This window comes from Manis pentadactyla, chromosome 4, assembly GCF_030020395.1.
Source record: "Manis pentadactyla isolate mManPen7 chromosome 4, mManPen7.hap1, whole genome shotgun sequence".
In the NCBI taxonomy this organism is placed as follows: Eukaryota; Metazoa; Chordata; class Mammalia; order Pholidota; family Manidae; genus Manis; species Manis pentadactyla.
In genome coordinates, this window is record NC_080022.1 from 45,805,648 (window position 1) to 45,828,516 (window position 22,869).

The 22,869-nt window shown below is 43.9% G+C and overlaps 1 long non-coding RNA gene across 1 annotated transcript in view; it reads right to left on the reverse strand.

Moving 5' to 3' along the window:
- Nucleotides 1-229: 229 nt before the first annotated feature.
- The window catches only part of LOC118925419 (uncharacterized), a 99,675-nt gene continuing 77,035 nt past the window's right edge, over nt 230-22,869 (reverse strand). Inside the window, exon 3 of the long non-coding RNA XR_005030036.2 lies at nt 230-1,413. This is a non-coding gene — a long non-coding RNA (uncharacterized LOC118925419). The remainder of the gene's footprint in view (nt 1,414-22,869) is intronic.

Here is a 22,869-nt window from a genome sequence, read left to right on the forward strand (position 1 = left end):
GTTTGGTAGCTAATTTTGATTTTTCTTAGACTACAATTCAAGAGTTCATTAAAAATTTAATAAGGTAAAACAGGTGGGACACCTTGCATATCTTACTGAATCTAAATAATGGGGTCTGCACAAAGGCTACTTAAATCCATGACACTCACTTTGAACGGGATGAACTGAAAGGAGCTCCACTTCCTTGTTTCTTTCTCCTCTTCCCCCAGCCCAGCCCACTCTGCCAAAAGAAAAAAAAAAAAAAGATACACACTGTTACTGGTGCCTGAGCTCACATCCAAAAATAGAAACATCCAGCTGTCCATTTCATAAGCTTCCCAAAAGTTATACTCTCACATTTGCTGCCTGGGCATTTGGTGGTCTCATGCAGTCTCCAAGATTAAGTCCTTTTTTTTTTATATAACTGCAGGTTTGCAGTCTTCCCAGGATCTCCCCAGGGCTACAGGACAAAGGGCTGGGCTCCTTAAAAAGAGGAGTTTAGAGGAAGCAACAGCTCGCATCAGTAGACTTGCAGATTCAGAAGCAGAGAATAGTAGAAAAAAGAGCCTGAACTTTAGGACCAAACAGACTAAGGTTTTGTGGATAAAATGAAAATTCCTGTGGTCAGGATTCTCACCTGGCCCTGGTTGGCTATCTCACCACACACGTGTGGGCAATACATTGCTTTGACTCTATATAAAGAGCTCTGCCAGTGCTCTGGGCAACATGATGGCACTGCTGCAAAGCTGCAGGAGAGCAGAGCAGAGGCTGGAGTGGTGGCAGCGCCGAGGACAGAGGCCCCGGGGACGGCTGTGTGGGCAAAGAGGCCCATAGGCAGAGACTGGCTTGCTGCATGCAGACTCGCTCTGAGTGGATGGGATTCTAGTGATAGACCTGCCACCATGGAAATAAAAGTGGGTATAACCCCTTTACCCCAAGAACATTCTACTGTCATTTCTTTGGTCATACTGAATCCAAAGTGAACTTGCCCAAAACTGAAACCCATTGGCAAGACAGATTTGAACGTTGGCTTTGACGCCTAATCATTGTGTGTTCTCAGACAAATGTTTACCTTTCTGAGCATCCTTAAGTGACAAATGGATCTAAAGATACTTACCATACAGGGTAACTGTAAGGAATGGGGAAGACAATACCCATTTGTTCAGGTGAATCAAGAAACAGGCACATAGTAGATTTCAGTAAAAGAGTTAACTTGCTTTCCTGACTTTCCACACTTATCTCATATTTGGCTAAAGCTTCAAAGAAACCTCCAGAAAATGTCAAAAGAGTTGATCATTTTCTTTTGAGAGGATAGTTTTTGATATTTCAATGTTGGATTGTGCAGAAGTTTAACTCTCAGCAGCTTTTCTTCTTCTCTCATATAAACACCAAGAAATAATTTCCTGATCCCATCCCATTGAAGCTGAAGAGCACCTGGACAAAGAAAATCAAATCATGTTTAAATCACTTAGTGGAACTCACTCGTCTTCCATAAATGGCCAGGTTAGCCAAAGGTTTGGATTTTTATTGGAAAGGGGGATGGAGGGAGAAAAAGTGCTGACAATAAAGGAAAATGCTCTGTGGGAGACTTTTAGTCTTGACTAAGACTCACAAAATATAAGCATCGTGAACATATCCATACTGTAATCTTTACAGAAAGAATCCAGTTGGACTTCTGGCACTATCACTTGAGCAAATTGCTCAAAGCCTCAGAACTTCAATTTCCTCTGCTCTGAAGTGGTGATTAGAAATGATAATAGCTACCTTGTAGGATGGTTAAAGGAATTATAGATTAAATCTACACAGCTACTAGGCTCAGTGCCTAGTAAAGAGCAGGTACTTAATAAATGGTTATTTTATTGGTTACAAAACACTGTTTTGATATCCACAACAACGCTCTGCATCCCGTAAGGTAAGCATCACTGATTGCATGTTTTTAGATGAGGAAATGGAGATTCAGAAAAATCAAACATGCTCAAGATCCCACAACCCTGGCTTGCACTGTGGATCTGCAAGCAGACTGATTTGGCTGCAAAGTCTGCTTTCCTTCCAGTGTGCACACACGCACATGCACACACTGCTGCCACGTCGGTTCCTGTGGATACAGAGAGATTTTGAAGCATGTTTGTCTCCATCTGAGTTACTTCCTCTCTGTCTCATTCATTCCATCTCTGTTTTCCTGGCCAAGGCCTCCACAATGCTGCCAACCTCCCTCTATCCCACCAACTGCTGCCAGCTGAGACTCCCACACAGCCAGAGGCCTGTGAGAAACCACATCCCTTCCCTTCCCCACACGTGCCTTTGAAGTTAGCCTGTCATCTGACCACTACCTACAAATCCCAGACCCCTTTCCTACCTGGAGCCCTGGGAATCCATTGTTCAGTGCAGACGCTAGATGTATCTGCCTTATTTTTCACAGTGCTTAATTTCTATCCAACCTGAATTTACTAAGCACCTACTCTGTGCCAGACACTCGGCATGGCTCTGGAAAAAGAGAAAAGTGAGTAAAACATAGACTCTGCCTTCAAAGAACCCATGGGATATGACAGAATCCAATGTGGTCCAGTTTGATAAATAATTACTGAGCACCCACCACATGGCAGACCCTGTGCAGGGCACTAGAGAATGCTAAGATAAATAGTGTGGCAACTCCCTGCCCCCACCCAAGACCTTACCATCAGTGGGCTGTGTCTTCACCTGCAAGCTGGTACCTGCCAGATACCTGTTCCCTGCTGTGACTCCCATGCTGTGCTTCCTACACATTCTCTCAGGCCTCAAAATAAAATAACACTTTGAGATAATGTTCGAAAGAGCAGGAAAGTTCCCTTGTCCAAGACCAATCACAATGATGAGGATTCTAGAATTCAGGTCTGCTTTTTGTCTCAAAAGTCGCTGGTTTCTTGGCAGGGTGGTGGTAGATCCACTGCTCCCAATATTACCTCACATTTAAATGGTGTGCGTGGATTTTCCAAAGCACATTCCCTCCATTGTCTCATCTGTGCACCAACACCGGTGTCCTGAGTAGCACAGGGCTTTTTGTGAGGCCTAGAGATGGTTGCAAGTCAGGGGAAAGAGGACTGGCCAGCACCCAGCCCTGCAATGCCACCTGACCCTCAGAGGACCCTGGAAAGGAGCTAGCCTAGTTCCTGCTCCTCCTTTTACAGCTGAGGAAATCAAGGCTTAGCACATCTTTCCCAAGCATGCAGAACTGGTCAAGGAAAGCCCTGGGTTGCGACCCACGTCCTGCAGCTCCCAGTACGTCTGGAGCCCGGGCTACCCTCAGTGCTCTCCACGGAGCTGGGGTAGCCTAGTGCGCCTGGCTGAGAGATGGAGATGGCTTTGTGGGAGCTCAGCACCAGCTTGTTCTCTCAGCCACAAGACTTTGGGAGACTCACGCAACCCTCGTGGGTCTCAGTTTCTCATTGGTCAAGAGGAGAGGCTGACTTCTGTTGTCTGCATCCGAGGGCTCTGTGAGGGTCTGTGGAAAGGTCACAGAGTGTGGGGTTGCCTTTTATAAAGGTTCTGCTGACATGTTACTAAGGAGTCAGAAGCCCTGGAGACAAAAGGCAGGCAGGCCCCAACCCACCCCCAGGAGCCCTGCTCTGGGACCAGGACCCGCACCTCCTCCACGGGGCCCCAACCAGGTCCATTGTCCACAGAGCCAGACCCCTGCGCTGGTGATTTATCTGCTTTGCCTCTTCAGCCAGGCTCTGCTCGCAGCCTCGGGGGAGGGGCTATCACAGAAAAAGAGAGTCTGGTCACAGGGTGACGGCGTCCATGCCAAGAGCCCACTTTGTTTTAATGAATGACACCAAACACTTAGGCAGTAAACTCTTCAGATTGCCGTGTCTGGCAGTAATTACATGCCTCCCATTAATAAATCCTACTTCTGAATTGTTTACTGCACCCCTTTCTTCAAATACTGCATGCTGAAACCTGCCAGAGGAGGCCAGAGGCAGACTTGCAAAGAGAAGGCAAATAAAACCGGCAGCTTTCTGGGCATGGAAGGACCCAGACTGACTCGGCTGCAAAGTCTGCTTTCCCAGGCAGGAACAGCTCCCCAGGCCCTGTGCCACACCCAGGTGGCAGGTAGCAGAGAGGTTAGTGATTCTCATCCCCCATTCACTCAGTCACTGAATCCCACGGACTTGGCCGCCCGTTTAGGTTAAAGCCATCTTCTCTGCCTCACTTCAGGGTCTGTCATTCTACCCTGGACAATGGTGACAGTCTATCACCTTGTCACTACCTAACCCATCTTCCACATGCTGCCAAAGCAGTCTTTTGCCTGGCCAGAAAGTCTCACCACATCACTCTTCCATGTAAAACTTCTGCAGAGGTCCACAACACTCCAGCAGAAAGTCCAAACTCTTCCCCAGTCAACGCCAATGGGGATTTGAAGCCTGCTTCCTGCCCAAGCTCATTTCTCAGAAACGACTGTTACCACTCGCCTCCAACCCAGTGGTTCCCAAAGGGCGGCCCTGGAACCAGCAGACTCTGCATCATGCAGGACCTCCTGAGAAACGCAGATGCGAAACAATGAGGTGGTGCTCAGTGACCTTTTTTCAACAAACACTCCAGATGATTTGATACATGCTATCTTCTGAAAAACACCCCTTCACACGCTTTCCCCGAAGCTTCAGTGTGGGCAGGAACCAGCAGGGGATCATATTAGAATGTAGATTCTGATTCAGTTGGTCCGCGGTGCAGTTCAAAATTCGGTCGCTCCAGCAAGTTCACAGGCAATGCGGATGCTGTTGGTCCACACACCAGACTGAGCAGCAAAGCTCTGGGTTCAGTGAACTCCTCGTGATTGCCCGAGCCCTGCTGCGGCTCCTGCTCCATGACCCCTGAGTGCTCTTCCTTCTTCCTTCCTTGGTTCTCTCTCCTCCCTTTCTCACCTCCCTTATGGCATCGAACAATTCTACTCATCTACCAAAAGTCAACATAAAGAGTCCCTGCACTCAGAAGACTTTCTTAAGTCCCTGAAGTGGATGAAAGCCCTGCTTCTCCTCTGCTCCCATGCGGCTGCACCCATTGGACTGTCTGTCAGTCTGTCTGTGCTTCCCTCTTCACAAAGGAAATATTAGGAACAGGACCTCTGGCACCTCCATGACCACAGGCTGACCCAACACAATGCCTGGCACATAGCAGAACAGTAGTTAGTGAGGGAATTAGTGAATGAACGAATCCTCAACAGCCAGTCCTTCTGACTGATAGAGTGCTAAACAAAGTATTTGGGAGGATTGACTGTTTATTCCTCTACCCACCATGGGACCTGTATTAACTGCCAAGTTCCTTCTAAGGCAGGCAATAGCAAACTGTTTTCTAAACCAAACAGATGTCCTTATCCTAGAAGGCAGAAAACAGAGAGGGGGTCTCCCTGAAACAGGAACCCCAAAAATTTCCAAGAGGGAATAGCAAAAAAGCAGGTGTAGGGACTTCTCAGACAGGAAGACTCCGCACACTATAATTTCACAAAGGAAGTTCCTTAATTAATGTATGCATTCCCTCCACAAACAGTTATTGAACCCTTACTGTGTGACAAACACTGTTAAGAGGCAGGGCTATAAGATGAAGTAGATGTCTTCCTTGCTCCCAAGAGATTCTTCTAGTATGGAAAATAGACCTAGAAAAGGGTCAGGGTGGCACAGAGGTGACAAAGGCTGTGATCCAGGTGTGCACAGTCCATGGAGCAGATACTTTTCATTTCACCAGAAGCAATGGGGACAAGCATCAAAGAGAAAATATCTGAGCTGAGTCTTGAAGGCTGAGTTCATTTTTCAGGAGGAAAATAGGGAAGAGTATTGCAGGCTCAATAGTGCCCACAGGAGCAGAAGACAGAAGATGTGCTGCCTTGGGGGAACTGTGAGTCCTCTGATAAGGTGGGGGTAACTGGCTGGGGTGCAGGGTAAGAGTAGGAAATTGAACAGCACCAGATCAGTCCTTTACAAACATTACTCGACCACCAGCCTGGCTCTAGGGCAGACAACATAAATAACCCAAAATGGTTTCTGCTTTCCTGAAGTTTACAGTTCACAGTGTAGTAAAAGTGTTTCACAAAGAAACAAATGAGTAAAATATTTTTTTGCACATTGCCATTTACAATTAGCTGAGCCAGAAAAAGAGTGAGAGCTTTAACTTGAGGTACAATGATCAGGGATAGGCTTTCTGAGGGGATGAGCTCAATCAGGAGGAGAAAGAGAGGGAAGAGAACCCTGAGCAGAGAAGAGAAAAGATTAGGTGAGACCCTGGAGGCTGGCAGAAGCACGGCAAATTCAGGAAACCAAGAGTGAATGGAAGTAGAAAAAGGATGGTGATATCCTTGGCAAGAAGGGATGGAAAGATAGACAGGCCTGGCTGCCTGTGTCTTGCAGGCCATGGCGGGTGTCGGTGTTGATTGTCCAGGCAGTGGAGCCTGCGGAGGGCTCCCAAGCAGGAGGATAACATGACCCAGTTCACTTGGAGTATTTTTATTTTCTTTTAATTTTTTTCCAAAAGACAACTCTAGTTCCTTAGTAGAAAATGCACTGGCAGGAGACTGAAGACATATCCTTACCGGAAGCTATGTAATTGTCCTGTTGAGACAAAAAGCCGGAGCCAGAACTAATGTGATGGCCTCAGGGATAGAGAGAGCAGACTCCAGAGAATGTCTCCCTTAGGAAAATTCTACACTAGAAGCAATTTTCTGTACATGCAAATGTGCAGCAAGTTGTCCTTCAAGAGATATTTGTTGAAAAGAGCACTTTGACTTTTTACAAGAAAGCTTCCATCTGCCTGAATTCTGGGTTGGAGAACCAGCTCTCTGCTCAAGGCAGAGAGGAAGCCCTACAGCACCCATACTCCTGGTCCACATGTGTACTGGTGCCAGTGGGCACTGGGAAAGACAGAGGTAATTCACGTTTTTCCCACCTTGCTGCTGTTGGACTGTCCTATGGCAAGCTGCCCAGCCAAGTCTCCCATAAAGGTGGACTCCTGAGAAATCGGATCTGAGGAACATTAGGGAAGGAGGGGGCTCCACAGAGACTGGCAGGTTATACATAGCAGGCATGCTTCTGCTTCCTTTCCTTACACACTCTACACAATGCCTGTCCTATGAAACACACAGCATGGCATTTAGCAGAACTTTAGGAAGGGGAGTTCTTACTGTGACTTTTCAGAGCTTTTAACAAATCCCAGTCTTAGTTCTAAAAGATCTCCAAGGATAATTTAATTCAAACCCCTTTTTGACAGATGAGCTAACTTAGATCCAGAGAACAGTGATTTTTCTCAAATCATGAAGCTATTTTTTGCAAAGCTGTAGCTGCAATGGTCCTAATTCTCAATCGGGGCCTTTTCTCTCTGACTCTACTCATACTTCAGTGAGTGACTTACTGAGCATGTCCTACATGCTGGACTCTAGTTCTCCCTTCCATTTATAGAAATGGATTCTTGAAACAGCAAGCATGAATACTCACAGTAATGTGAAATGGAATTCTTGGCTCATTCAGATTCTATAATGTAGTCATGGCCTCTATGATACTGCGAACTCCAGAGATGGAGGACACTGCATCTTACCCATCCCTCTACATCCAGTCAAGGACCTGGGCAGACAGTGCTGTTTACCAGTGAGTGAAAGAATGCATCCTATGGTTGGCTGAGAACTGCTCACACACAATATGGGGCAAGTGATGTGGGGTGCACAGAGCTCCAAGCAGCTCAGCTGTCACGGTGGGTCTCTGGATGGAGATACTGCTGGTAGTGGGTGGGTGGCAATGAGTTTTTTCCCTTGCTGGTCAATTGCCTTTTCAGGTGGTCTTTATTAAGTCATCAATCTTTCAACCCTGACAGTCACTGTGACCCACTGCAGCTCAGGAAAGGAATCTTTCTTAATTACCAGACCTTTCTTGCTCCCTTGAGATCCCTGAGTACTACACCAGGTGGGGCTGATGGATGCATCATCTGGTTCTACCAACAAATGAACTGTCTTATTTGCTTAAACCTGAGAGCCTCGCTTGCTATCCCAGCATAGAGGCAAGGCCCTGGCAAGCCACCCATGTTTTATGTCTCCAGGAAAGACTTCTTTGCCCCAACATTTGGAGTACTGCTAAGGGTTAATAACATAGACTTCAGAGTCAGGCTGTGGAGCTTAGCTTCCCATCTCTGCCACTCCACATGAAGCAGACTCCCTGCACTTCGATTTCTTCATCAGCATTGGGTTCCCCTCACCTGGGCCACTTTGTAATGCCAGAGGGCTCAGCCCTAAGGCCATCTCCTTAGTGATCTTACCCATGGCTTTAAATACTATGCATATAGCAGAGGTTCTCAAATGTTGGATCTATCCCATACCTCTCATCAATACCTTAGACTCAAATATTTAACTGCCCACCTGACATCTCAATTGGACCATGCAGCGGACATGCGCCAAACCAGACCAACCTCTTGATCGTGCTCTGCCGTGTCTTCCCCATCTTAGTGCAGCTCCACTCTACTGATTACATGGGCACAAGAACTTTAAGTTCTATCGTGCTTCACACCACAGTTCTGTGCATCAGCAAAGCCTACCTGCTCTGCCTTCCATAAGCCCACCTCTTCTTACCACCCACTCAACTGCCATCGAGAAACAAGTTCCCTGCTTGTATTATTGCAGTAGTCATTCACCGGTTTCCCAGCTCCCACCCTTCCCCTTAGAGACTTTCCTTACTCAGCAGCCGTACTGATACTTTATAGAATCAGAATCCTTCAATGATTTCCTATTTCAATCAGTAGAGCCTAAAGTCCTTACACTGTCCTAGGGGACTCTATAAATGATTTCCTCCTTCCCCACAGCCAGTACCCTCTCCCCTTTCTCCCACCACATTCCCTCTTATTCAAGCCATCCTGACCCATCCCACACCAGCCCCCTCACTGTGCCTCCAACCAGTGCCTTCCCACCTCAGAGCCCTTGCAGGAGCTGTTCCCTCTGCCAGAATGGTACCTGCCCTGGTGATCCACATGGCTCACTCCCTTACTTTTTTTTAGTCTCTGCTCAAATGTCATACCATCAGAGAGACCTTCCCTCATCCCCCTGTATAATAGCAATGTCCTCCTTTCCTGAGCCAATACCCTCCTGCTTTATTCCCCCTTATAAACTTACTAACACCTGAAATAATCATTCAATTGTGTGTTGTTTGTCTCCTTAGCTTGCATGTCAGCTACACAAGAGCAGGAAATTTGCTCTGTTCACTGATTGACCCTGGCATCTATGTACTAAGCATATAGGAGGTGCTTTATAAATCTTTGTTAAATGAATAGATGTGTAAATTCCTAAAATGTAAGACAACTGCTAATGTTACATATACGAATGGTGGAGAGGCTAAATGGGATGCCATATGTAAATCATCCTGCTTATGGTCCGTAGATCTTCCTCCCAGGGGACCTTCCCACAGGACAGAAGGTCATGGCAAGTGATAGAGTGAAAACACCACTCCAGCCCCTTTGTATCAAAACAGCAACATTGTCTTCTGTATGCCAGTTCCTGTACTAAGATTCAATCCCACAACAAACCTACAAAGTAAGCTTTTTCCTATTCCTAATTTTACAGAAGCAGAAACTGAGGTTTGGAGAGGTAGAAAATTTAAATAGATTGAATGTGTATAAAAAAGCTTGTCACAGAATAGATTTATAATGCAAGTGTATTGAATCTTCCAAAGTTCTGCCTTTGACTGGGAGTTTAGGGGCTGGAGGCCCACTGGGTCTCATTAGAACCCAACTCTCCCTATAGGCCAGATTTTAAAAGGCTTTAAAAAAGAAGACATGAAGGAAATACAAGAACAAAATGGGGCTCCTCTTTCATAAATTGGGCCTATGAAGAAATCTGCCCTTGAAACTTCAACTCTTTAATCATAGAAGTAATGAGATCAGCCTGACGTGGACCTTTTCAACATTTCCTTGGAGAAAATCTACTAGATTTGCACCAATGTGATTACATGAATGAATGCACACACAAGATTTATCCTGTGTTGCCACTTCCAAATAGTGCCAACTTGTCCTTTGTCAGTTGAAAAAAGACATGGCAGCAAATAGAATCCAGTTTTTAAAAGACAGAAATAACTGCAGCTACTGTGTTGCTTGGTTCAGAATCACAGACATAGGATTCCCCTAGAACCTCAGCAATGAGATTCCAGGTCTCAGGCCTCTTAAGCAATTCTGAATAAGGAAGTGTAAACTATTGCAAGATCAAAGGCATTTAAAGGAAGAAGGAGAGTGAAAGAGGAAGGGAAGGTAGGAAGGTCCAGAAGCACATTGTTGGATGAAAAATATCTCAAACTAGGCACTATTACACAGAGATATGTGAGTGTGTGTGCTGTATACATGCCATATATATATATATATATATATATAAAGAGAGATTCTGTAAGCATGTATGATAAAATGTTAAAGGACTTATCTCTGAATAGTGGGAATATGGGTGATTTTTATCTCATGTACCTTTTTTTTTTTTGCAATTAAATACATTTAATGTGTGTAGTAAGAAGGAAAGGAAGAAGATAGCAAGCCTCAGCATGTCCCAGACAGCATGGAAACTGGGTCCAAGGATTCCCCCAGTGAGCTCAGCTTCCCTGTGTTTGTGGAGGCCAGGGCATGGTCTTTCCACCAGCTGTCTAGGCTTAAAAGCTCCTGGTTCTTAACTTTACCTCTCTCCTCATCTTATTATATACTTCACTCATCCCTAACATGCAATTTTTCGCTTTGAAAAAATGGCTTTCATAAAATTAATAATATAATAATAATAGTCAATGGAAATCCAAGATTTTTCAATCTTGTGTGAGGGAAAATGATCGACCCCAATCATAAGTAAAAGGATGCAAATGCAAATTAATGTGATTGAGTGTATTTCTCCTAAAAACTTTAGCAAGACTAATAAAATAACACCCAATGCTGGCAAAGGGGTAGTGAAACTGATAGCCTCCCACAGTATGGAGGACACTGTGATGTTCAGCCCAGAGATAAAAGCAAATTGGCTATATGAAGTAAGATCCATGAAATTGGTGGCTCTGTTTCATTCACATTTCCTGATGTTGAATTAGTATCTTTAAAACATAGTGAGAGGGGCTGTCAAAGGTTTTTGTTGCAAGATGTTCATATTAGCAGAAAAAAATCATTCTGGTATATCCACACAATGAAATATTAAACCACCATTTAAAACTACCGTTCATGAAGACCAAGCACAACATGCTCATGATATATATAAAAGCGCACCATTATCACAATTAATAGGAAATCATAGACAAAATAGTCTAGAATATTTTCAAAGTAAACATACCAACATGTTCATATTGGATATGAAAGAAGTAGAAAATGAATGTTGTCTTGCCAATGGGTTTCAGCCCCGGACAAGTTCGCTATGGATTCAATGTGACCAAAGAAATTGACAACAAAACTTTCTTAGGGTGAAAGGGTTATACCCACATTTATTTCCAGGTGGCAGGTCAGTCACTAGAATCCCTTTCACTCAGAGCAAGCCTGCATGCAACAAGCCGGTCTCTGCCTCTGGGCCCCTCTGTCCACACAGCCATCCTCTGGGCCTCTCTGCACAGTCATCCCACAAAGCCATCCTCTTGGTCTCTGTACTCGGAGCTGCCACCACTCCAGCCTCTGCTCTGCTCTCCTGCAGCCTTGCAGCCCTGCCACCATGTCGTGCCCAGAGTGCTGGGTGGAGCTCTTTTTATAGAGTCAACAGCCATGTGTTGCCCACAGGTGTGCAGTGAGCTAGTCAGCCATGGCCAGGTGAGAATCCTGGCCACAGGAACTCTCATTTTATACACACTCCACACCTCCAGGATTCTCTCAATCTATGTGCCCTCAATCCTCTGCAATGGTCCCTTGCAAGGAACCGTGAACATTGTTCTCCAGCCTCTCCAGCAAAAAGTCTTACAGAGGGATTAAAGATGGTGGTGTGAGGGGCAGCGTGAGAGGAGAGACAGAGGCTTCCTCCTAAAACTGGATACAATTAGAAAATTTAATTGGCGCAACTAATCCTGAGAGAGCAACAGGAAAGAGGACGGCTTCAGACTGCACACACCTGGAGAAAAGAGCAGACCTCAGCGAATGGGGTAACGTACCAGAGCTGTGGCTCCGCGGGACTCGAGCTCCTCCCCAACCCCAGCACACTGCGGGAGGAAGACAAATGGAGCAGGGAGAGAGTGGAAGGCTTGGGACTGCTGAATACCTAGCTCTGGAGATCTGCTCTAGGAGCACAAACCTACATTTCATGGTGCTTTCACGAGACTCGCATGACTACCGGGTTGGAAAGTTAATACAGGCAGAGTTCCTGGGGAGACTGGGATTCTGGCTGCTTGTGGAAAGCAGGGATCCATATCCAGCTGCTCCAGGACAAAAACTTATTTATACCTGTGTGACTGGCCCACTGGCTCAGGCAGTGGAGACAGGCACAGCAGCCAGGAGGTGGGAAACAGCTCTTTCCTAACCCCAGGCACCAGTACAGCTCACTTGAGACCCCCGACATTGCTTCAGGGGCTGAGCAGCTCCAGAATAGAGCTTCTGGACACTAGAGGGCGCCATATGCAAACATGAAACACCAAAGGAACCTTGTCCAGAGTAAAATTGTTAATACAACTCCTGAGAAAGATTTAAATGATATGGACTTCATGACTCTTCCTGAAAGGGAGTTCAAAATAAAAATCATCAACATCCTAATGGAGGTACGGAAAGACATCCAAGAACTCAGGAATGAATTCAGGTCAGAGATCCAATAGTTAAAGAACACGATGGAGGGTATTAAAAGCAGGTTGGATACGGTGGAGGAGACAATAAATGAAATAGAAACTAGAGAAGTGGAATACAAATAAGCTGAGGCACAGAGAGAAAAAAGGATCTCTAAGAATGAAAGAATATTGAGAGAACTGTGTGATCAATCTAAGCAGAACAATATTCGCATTATAGGGAGACCAGAAGAAGAAGAGAGAGAGAAAGGGATAGAAAGTGTCTTTGAGGAGGTAGTTACTGAAAACTTCCCCAATCTGGGGAAGGAGATAGTCTCTCAGGCCATGGAGATCCACAGATCCCTCTACACAAGGGACCCAAGGAAGACAACACCAAGACGCATAGTAATTAAAATGGGAAAGATCAAGGATAAGGACAGACTGTTAAAAGCAGCCAGAGGCAGAAATAAGATCACACACAAAGGAAAGCCCATCAGGCTAACATCAGACTTCTCAGCAGAAACCTTACAGGCCAGAAGGGAGTGGCATGATGTATTTAATGCCATGAAGCAGAAGGGCCTGGAACCAAGATTACTTTATCCGGCAAGATTATCATTTAAATTTGAAGGAGGGATTAAACAATTTCCAGATAAGCAAAAGCTGAGAGAGTTTACCTCCTACAAACCATCTCTGCAGTCTATTTTGGAGGGACTGCTATAGATGGAAGTGGTCCTAAGGTTGGATAGCTGTCACCAGAGGTAGTAAAATCACGGTAGGGAGGGTGGAGCAGCTGATTGCGAGACAAATGCAAAATTAAATTGACTATCCCCAAAGTCAATCAACGGATAGACAAAAAGTACAGAATTTGATACCTAATATATAAAGAATGGAGGAGGAAGAAAAAGGAGGAGAAATAGAAAAGAACCTTTAGATTTTGTTTGTAACAGCATACTAAGTGAGTTAAGTTAGACTCTTAGAGAGTAAGGAAAGTAACCTGGAACCTTTGGTAACCACGAATCTGAAGCCTGAAATGGGAATAAGTACATACCTATTGATAATCACCCTAAATGTAAATGGACTGAATGCACCATTCAAAAGACATAGAGTCACTGAATGGATAAAAAAACAAGACCCATCTATATGCTGCTTACAAGAGACTCACCTCAAACCCAAAGACATGCACAGACTAAAAGTCAAGGGATGGAAAAATATATTTCATGCAAACAATAGGCAGAAAAAAGCAGGTGTTGCAGTACTAGTATCAGACAAAATAGACTTCAAAACAAAGAAAGTAGCAAGAGATAAAGAAGGACATTACATAATGATAAAGGGCTCAGTCCAACAAGAGGATATAACCATTATAAGTATATATGCACCCAACACAGGAGCACCAGCATATGTGAAACAAATACTAACAGAACTAAAGGAGGAAATAGACTGCAATGCATTCATTTTAGTAGACTTCAACACACCATTCACTCCAAAGGACAGACACACCAGACAGAAAATAAGTAAGGACACAGAGGCACTGAACAACACACTAGAACAGATGGACCTAATAGACATCTATAGAACTCTACACCCAAAAGCAACAGGATACACATTCTTCTCAAGTGCACATGGAACATTCTCCAGAATAGACCACATACTAGGCCACAAAAGAGCCTCAGTAAATTCAAAAAGATTGAAATCCTACCAACCAACTTTTCAGACCACAAAAGTATAAAACTAGAAATAAATTGTACCAAGAAAGCAAAAAGGCTCACAAACACATGGAGGCTTAACAACACGCTTCTAAATAGTCAATGGATCAACAACCAAATTAAAATGGAGATCCAGCAATATATGGAAATAAATGACAACAACAACACAAAGCCCCAACTTCTGTGGGACGCAGCGAAAGCAGTCTTAAGAGGAAAGTATATAGCAATCCAGGCATATTTAAAGAAGGAAGAACAAACCCAAACGAATAGTCTAATGTCACAATTATCACAATTGAAAAGAAGAACAAATGAGGCCTAAAGTCAGCAGAAGGAGGGACATAATAAAGATCAGAGAAGAAATAAACAAAATTGAGAAGAATAAAACAATAGAAAAAAATCAATGAAACCAAGAGCTGGTTCTTTGAGAAAATAAACAAAATAGATAAGCCTCTAGCCAGACTTATTAAGAGAAAAAGAGAATCAACACACATCAACAGAATCAGAAATTAGAAGGACCCATCAGAAATACAAAGAATTATTAGAGACTACTATGAAAACCTATATGCTAAGAAGCTGGAAAACCTAGAAGAAATGGACAACTTCCTAGAAAAATACAACCTTCCAAAACTGACCAAGGAAGAAACACAAAATCTAAACAAACCAATTACCAGCAAAGAAATTGAAGTGGTAATCAAAAAACTACCCAAAAAACACCCAGGCCAGATGGATTTAGCTCGGAATTTTATCAGACATACAGAGAAGATATAATACCCATTCTCCTTAAAGTTTTCCAAAAAATAGAAGCAGAGGGAATACTCCCAAACTCATTCTATGAGGCCAACATCACCCTAATACCAAAACCAGGCAAAGACCCCACCAAAAAAGAAAATTATAGACCAATATCCCTGATGAACGTCGATGCAAAATTACACAATAAAATATTAGCAAACCGAATTCAAAAATATATCAAAAGGATCATACACCACAACCAAGTGGGATTCATCCCAGGGATGCAAAGATGATACAACATTCGAAAATCCATCAACATCATCCACCACATCAACAAAAAGAAAGACAAAAACCACATGATCATCTCCATAGATGATGAAAAAGCATTCGACAAAATTCAACATCCATTCATGATAAAAACTCTCAACAAAATGGGTATAGAGGGTAAGTACCTCAACATAATAAAGGCCATATATGATAAACCCACAGCCAACATCATACTGAACAGCAAGAAGCTGAAAGCTTTTCCTCTGAGATCGGGAACAAGACAGGGATGCCCACTCTCCCCATTGTTATTTAACATAGTACTGGAGGTCCTAGCCATGGCAATTAGACAAAACAAAGAAATACAAGGAATCCAGATTGGTAAAGAAGAAGTTAAACTGTCACTATTTGCAGATGACATGGTATTGTACATAAAAAACCCTAAAGAGTCCACTCCAAAACTACTAGAGCTGATATCAGCATACAGTAAAGTTGCAGGATACAAAATTAACACACAGAAATCTGTGACTTTCCTATACACTAACAATGAGCCAATAGAAAGAGAAATCAGGAAAACAATTCCATTCACAATTGCATCAAAAAGAATAAAATACATAGGAATGAACCTAACCAATGAAGTGAAAGACCTATACCCTGAAAACTATAAGACACTCTTAAGAGAAATTAAAGAGGACACTAACAAATGGAAACTCATCCCATGCTCTTGGCTAGGAAGAATTAATAGTATCAAAATGGCCATCCTGCCCAAAGCAATATACAGATTTGATGCAATCCCTATCAAATTACCAACAACATTCTTCAACGAACTGGAACAAATAGTTCAAAAATTCATATGGAAACACCAAAGACCCCGAATAGCCAAAGCAATCCTGAGAAAGAAGAATAAAGTGGCAGGGATCTCACTCCCCAACTTCAAGCTCTACTACAAAGCCACAGTAATCAAGACAATTTGGTACTGGCACAAGAACAGAGCCACAGACCAGTGGAACAGATTAGAGACTCCAGACATTAACCCAAACATATATGGTCAATTAATATACAATAAAGAAGCCATGGACATACAATCGGGAAATGACAGTCTCTTCAACAGATGGTGCTGGAAAACTGTGCAGCTACATGTAAGAGAATGAAACTGGATCACTGTCTAACCCCATACACAAAAGTAAATTCAAAATGGATCAAAGACCTGAATGTAAGTCATGAAACCATAAAACTCTTAGAAAAAAACATAGGCAAAAATCTCTTGGACATAAACATGAGTAACTTCTTCATGATAGATCTCCCCGGGCAAGGAAAACAAAAGCAAAAATGAACAAGTGGGACTATATCAAGCTGAAAAGCTTCTGTACAGCAAAGGACACCATCAATAGAACCAAAAGGTACCCTACAGTATGGGAGAATATATTCATAAATGACAGATCTGATAAAGGCTTGACATCCAAAATATATAAAGAGCTCATGCACCTCAACAAACAAAAAGCAAATAATCTAATTAAAAAATGGACAGAGGAGCTGAACAGACAGTTCTCCAAGGAAGAAATTCAGATAGCCAACAGACACATGAAAAGATGCTCCACATCGCTAGTTATCAGAGAAATGCAAATTAAAACCACAATGAGATATCACCTCACACCAGTAAGGATGGCTACCATCCAAAAGACAAACAACAACAAATGCTGGCAAGGTTGTGGAGAAAGGGGAACCCTCCTACACTGCTGTTGGGAATGTAAATTAGTTCAACCATTGTGGAAAGCAATATGGAGGTTCCTCAAAGTGCTCAAAATAGACTTACCATTTGATCCAGGAATTCCACTTCTAGGAATTTACCCTAAGGATGCAGCACTCCAGTTTCAAAAAGACAGATGCACCCCTATGTTTATCGCAGCACTATTTACAATAGCCAAGAAATGGAAGCAACCTAAGTGTCCATCAGTAGATGAATGGATAAAGAAGATGTGGTACATATACACAATGGAATATTATTCAGCCATAAGAAGAAAACAGATCCTACCATTTGCAACAACATGGATGGAGCTAGAGGGTATTATGCTCAGTGAAATAAGCCAAGCAGAGAAAGACAAATACCAAATGATTTCACTCATCTGTGGAGTATAAGAACAAAAGAAAAACTGAAGGAACAAAACAGCAGCAGAATCACAGAACCCAAGAATGGACTAACAGGTACCAAAGGGAAAGAGACTGGGGAGAATGGGAGGGTAGGGAGGGATAAGGGCAGAGAAGAAGAAAGGGGGTATTATGATTAGCATGTATAATGTGGGGGGTGGGGGGAAGGGGAGGGCTTTGCAACACAGAGAAGACAAGTAGTGATTCTACAACATCTTACTATGCTGATGGACAGTGACTGTAATGGGGTCTGTGGGGGGGACTTGGGGTAGGGGAGAGTCTAGTAAACATAATGTTCTGCATGTAATTGTAGATTAATGATAACAAAAGAAAAAAAAGAGTCTTGCAGACACCCAGGCCGGACTTGTGGCTCTGTCTCTGACCTCTGCCTCTTTGGTCTTAATGACTGGAACTGCTGCTCTGGTTTCAGCTGTTGCCATAGCTCCAATAAGATCCTATTTGGTTTCCCGTCTAATTTCCTTCCATCTACTCCTGCCCATATCAAATCAACCCACATCTGGGTCCTCATAACCCTCACGGGGCCCCTCAAATTCCTCCTGTGAGTAACAGGTCTTATTTCTTTCCAGGTTCTCATTGCTTCAGCTACTGTACGTGTCACCTCGCACTTTGTAATCGCTGCCTCAAGGCGGGCTGCACTGTCAAGGAAGACAGCTTCCCCATCTGTGATCCCGACAAAACAATTCCATCCACCCCTAAGTCCCACAGCCCCCGGCTCAGCCTGAGTATAGGGGCAGACCATAGAGTGCTCCACGACCCAGGGAGGGGGCTGCTCCTCTCCTTGGGGAACTTTCAGCTGCTGGGTCTTTATTTTCTTTACAACCACTGGGCGTGCTTTCAGTACAGAAGGCGCCAGTGCCTCCAGCACCACCCCTTCATCCTTCTCCAGCTCCTCCATTTCTGGGACTGATGGCACCTTTCTCTTCCCTCCCCTGAGTGCCTCCTCTGCTACAACCTTTACCTTTTCTACTGTGCCTCGCAGCAATACCACCTCAGTCTTCAGAAGGTCTCTTACCTTTGCTCAATGCTTTGCAGCTGATGTTCTCGTGCCACCTCCACCTGTGCTTCCCTCAGGAGGTCGTCCTTTCCTTGATGGCCTCTTCCTCCTTCAGAGCACCTGGCAGCACTGCCGTCTCGTCTCCAATGGCACCTTGCTGCCGGTGCTATCGTATTAATGCCATCTCTTTCTTCAGGGAACCCACAGAGGTTTGTAGCTCGTGTTCTCACGCCACCATTTCTTGGGTCTCCTCTGTACCCTTTTTAAGACTGTGAGAAGCAGCCAACCCACAGTCCCCACTGCCTCACGGGCACTATGCTTCTCAAAGGACCTGCTTACTATACCAAAAGCCACCCCTACTGCCTGAGGTGTCACCTCCACTTGCCACCAGTCCTGGGGTGGGGCCCAGTCCTCTAGGAGGCAAGCCACCTCAGACCACATACCCACTGGGGGACAATCCTCTTTCTCCCCATTCACAGGGGCAGCCCGCTGAAGTACCCCTCCCATAAAGGCAGCCTGTCTTTTCACTTGGTCAACAATGAACCATACCGACTTTCACCAATTGTCTTGCCAATGGGTTTCAGCCCCGGGCAAGTTCGCTATGGATTCAATGTGACCAAAGAAATTGACGGCAAAATGTTCTGGAGTGAAAGCGTTATACCCAACTTTATTTCCAGGTGACAGGTCAGTCACTAGACTGTTGTTGGTGGTGTTTTTCATTTTGTCCCTAACATTCCTCTCCATTCCTCTTCTTCTGCATGATTCTAGAGAATATCTCTTCTCACTTAGGTCATGTAAGCAACTGCCTACCCGATCTGTCTCCAGATTCCTCTTTCTTACCTGCCTTGAGAACAATTTTCTAAAAACAAATGAACAGACAAAAGCAAACAAAAAGATTATTTGTACACATCACTTCTCACCAACCTCCAACCTCTTCCAGCTTAGAGATGCTATTTGAACTCTTCAGCCTATCATTTTATGCTTCATGATTAGCCCTAAGCTTCCTTATACACTTTGCCACCAACACACAAAACAGCCCCTTCCACTATTGAAAGGTGAATGTTAATTTATCCTCCACACTTAAAATAAACTGAAAACCATCTATATGCTGTTGACATGCATAGTTGCACTTACTGTTTACCACACCTTGCAGGAGTTAGTGTTCTGATCATTTCACAGAACAGGAAGCAAGCTGAGCTAAGTGACTTACCCAAAGTCACACAGCTCGTAAACTACAGAATGGGGATTTGAACGCCACACTCCCCTGCCCCCACATCAACCTCAGGGCCTGGCCCCCTCCACCTTCCTCCCACATGCCTGCCTCATGAATATACCTTCCAGTTCAGGCCTTCAAAATTACCATTATACAAACATATGTTTCATCCAGGACCTGCTTAGTTATTTCCTCTGGAATGGCCTTTACAACACACACCCTGACACGTACATGCCTCACATACATGCACACGCATGCACACACACACACACACACACACCTGTATAATCTTGTATCTCCCTCTTGAACACTATGCCTCCTTCTAAGACAATCTAAATCCTTCCTCTTACATAAAATCTTCCCTTATCCTGTCTTAGTCACTGAATTCCATCTGCTTTACTAGTCTACATGCAATAAACTGAGTACTGAAATACGGGATACAGGACCAGCCAAGAAGTAATAGGCATGGTTCCACATACAGAGTGCTTGCAATCTAGCAGCTAAAACTCTGGAGTGCCAACTACAAGAAGGGTCGAATTCCAGGAGAGATCAGGGATGGCTGGAGAGGCAGAAGGAGGTCAAACCTGCTTGGTCGGAGGATGCATTTCATGCCAGTGACAGAGGAACCAAGCCCTGACCGATCTGTTCTCCTGGGTAACCTACTTCTCCTGGCCTTGTCTCTTTCTATATAAAATGGTATGAATAAGCTGGATATTCCCTGGGTACCCTCAGCCTCACCCCACACTCAGCACAGTGTCTGCGGCTCAATAAATAGAGGAATTCAGTAAATATTTGTTGAATGGATAAGTGAATTCTTATACATTAAGATGCACTTTAAAATAGGTCCAGATATGTGGAGGGCAGAGGAATTCAGTTCTTCCAAGGAGGAAAAGGCCAGCTTTGGGCTTTCCAGAAATGATTCCTGAAAGAGGGGTGAACCATTACCCTTCTCACCTTTTTCTCAAGATCCAGTCCAGGTTTTCTCTGAGACATTGACCATTCTTAGGCAGAGAGTGTTTAATTATTTCTCTGTGAGTCTGAACCCCAGCTGGATAGAGTTGATAAACTAGTCAGGTCTTCATCTTAACAAGGAGTTTTAGGATTGAATTCCCCATCCCCTCATTAAAGGCCCAGAGATCTCCTTGACAGCAGGAAGAGTTCTATAGTCAGCCTGACGTGGAATTTGGTTTCCTAGTTAGTTCCTCCATGGGCAAAAGCCTTTAGAGGTGGGCCAATCTGGGAGAAAAGGAGGGAAGGAAGGATGAAGGGAAGGACGAACGGAAAGAGGAAGGGGAGGACAGGGCAAGAAGGAAACATAAGCCTTTGTTAAAACCCAGAACCCAGAGATGAGGCAGAAGGGGGCTTCCTGGTGGAGGCGGAGATCACACAGAGACAGAGCTGGACCCTCACAGTGCCATCTCCCTGTACCCTCTGGGCCACCCTAGGGTGTAAGTATCATCATCTGAAATACGGCCCATAAACCTGAGCCCCCTGGCTAGTAAATGTTGAAGCCATCCTTCTTACTATCAAGCCTGGGCTCTTTATATGAACTACACCGGTTTTGCCCAATAAACTTCCAAAATGTGGCATCACCGGGACAATTGTATATTCCTATTTCTACATCTCACAACCATTCAGGACAGATTTGGAGCTCTTTCCTCTTTAATGCCACATATAGTCATATATTTATAAATAAATGAATATTTATACATAGGGAGAGATTTAAATGTGCACATAAACACATACTTGTCCATTTTTCTGAACAATTTTTCAGTATATATATGTATATGTGCCTGTAGAATCCAGCATGGAACCATGAGACCTGAGTCTGAATCCTGCCTGTATCATATATTATCTGTGGGACATTGAACAAATCTCTTAATGTCTGTGAGATTTTAGTGCCTCAGCCATCAGGCAGAAATAATAATAAAGCATATCTCACAAGGTGGCTGTGAGGGTTAAATGGGAGAGGACCTAAGTCAGTCCTAAAGACAAACACTGTCGATTTTATTTATATGAGGACTCCAGAGAAATCAAATTCACAGAGACAGAAAGTAGAATGGCAGCTGTCAGGGGGTGGGAGGAGGGGGAAATTGGGAGTTGTTTAATCAGTGTATGGAGTTTCAGATTTGTAAGGTGAAAAATTTCTAGAGATGGGTTACACAGCAGTGCAAATATACTTAATACTGCTGAACTGTGCCCTCAGGAATGGTGAAGATGGTAAATTTTATGTTTTGCGGTTTTACACAATTTGAAAATCAGTGCAAATAGAATACACAAGAAAGCATAGTGTTGCCTTTCATACTGTGCTTAATTTTATCATTCCTACATAAGCACAAACACCCCCAAGGACACGAGTGGCTCTTTTGTAGTAGAGTGTACAAGGCAGCATATGGAACCCTATAGTAGGAAGCTTATTTACAAATAAATTAACAAGCCCACATCGGCTGTCTCATTTAGTAAGCACAAGTGACATGCTAGTAGGTAGGGAGAAGAGCGAAGATGGCACAGGGGAAAAAAAATGGGAGAAACATTAGGTAATTTCTCAAGACTTGAGGCTAATGCTTTATTTTTTTCTTTTCTTTTCAAAATAAACTAGTGTGTTTTGGGGTATGCCTTTGTTTGTACAAAACTACCATTCATTCAGCATCTCCTGAACACTGAGTATTTTAAATACTAACCCACAGAATGTTCGAAATCACCCATCACCTAAAATGTAGTTATTATCTCATACAGATGAGACAACTGAGGCTCAGAGTCAAGTCTTTTACACAAGATCACATGACTAGTTGATGCAGCTTTAATTTCGAACTTGAATTTCTCAAACTCCAAAGTCGATTTCCTCCCTGTTATAACAAGCCCACCTCCTTCCCTTATAATTCTGACTCAGCACAGTGCTGGATACCCTGTAAGTGCTGGAAAACATGTGTGGATGTTAGGTGAATACATTCCCTTAGAGCTAGAGGGAGGTACCACACACTGAAATATTAATTGAGTGGGTGACAGGGCAGACCAAGCGGCAGCTGGGTAACTGTGCGTGTCAGTGCTAGCTCATGGGGCCCCAGGCACTCGTTAGGATCGCACACTGGGGGAGAATGCCAAGGTTGATGGGGTCCCAGGCACAAGTCAAACCACAAGTGA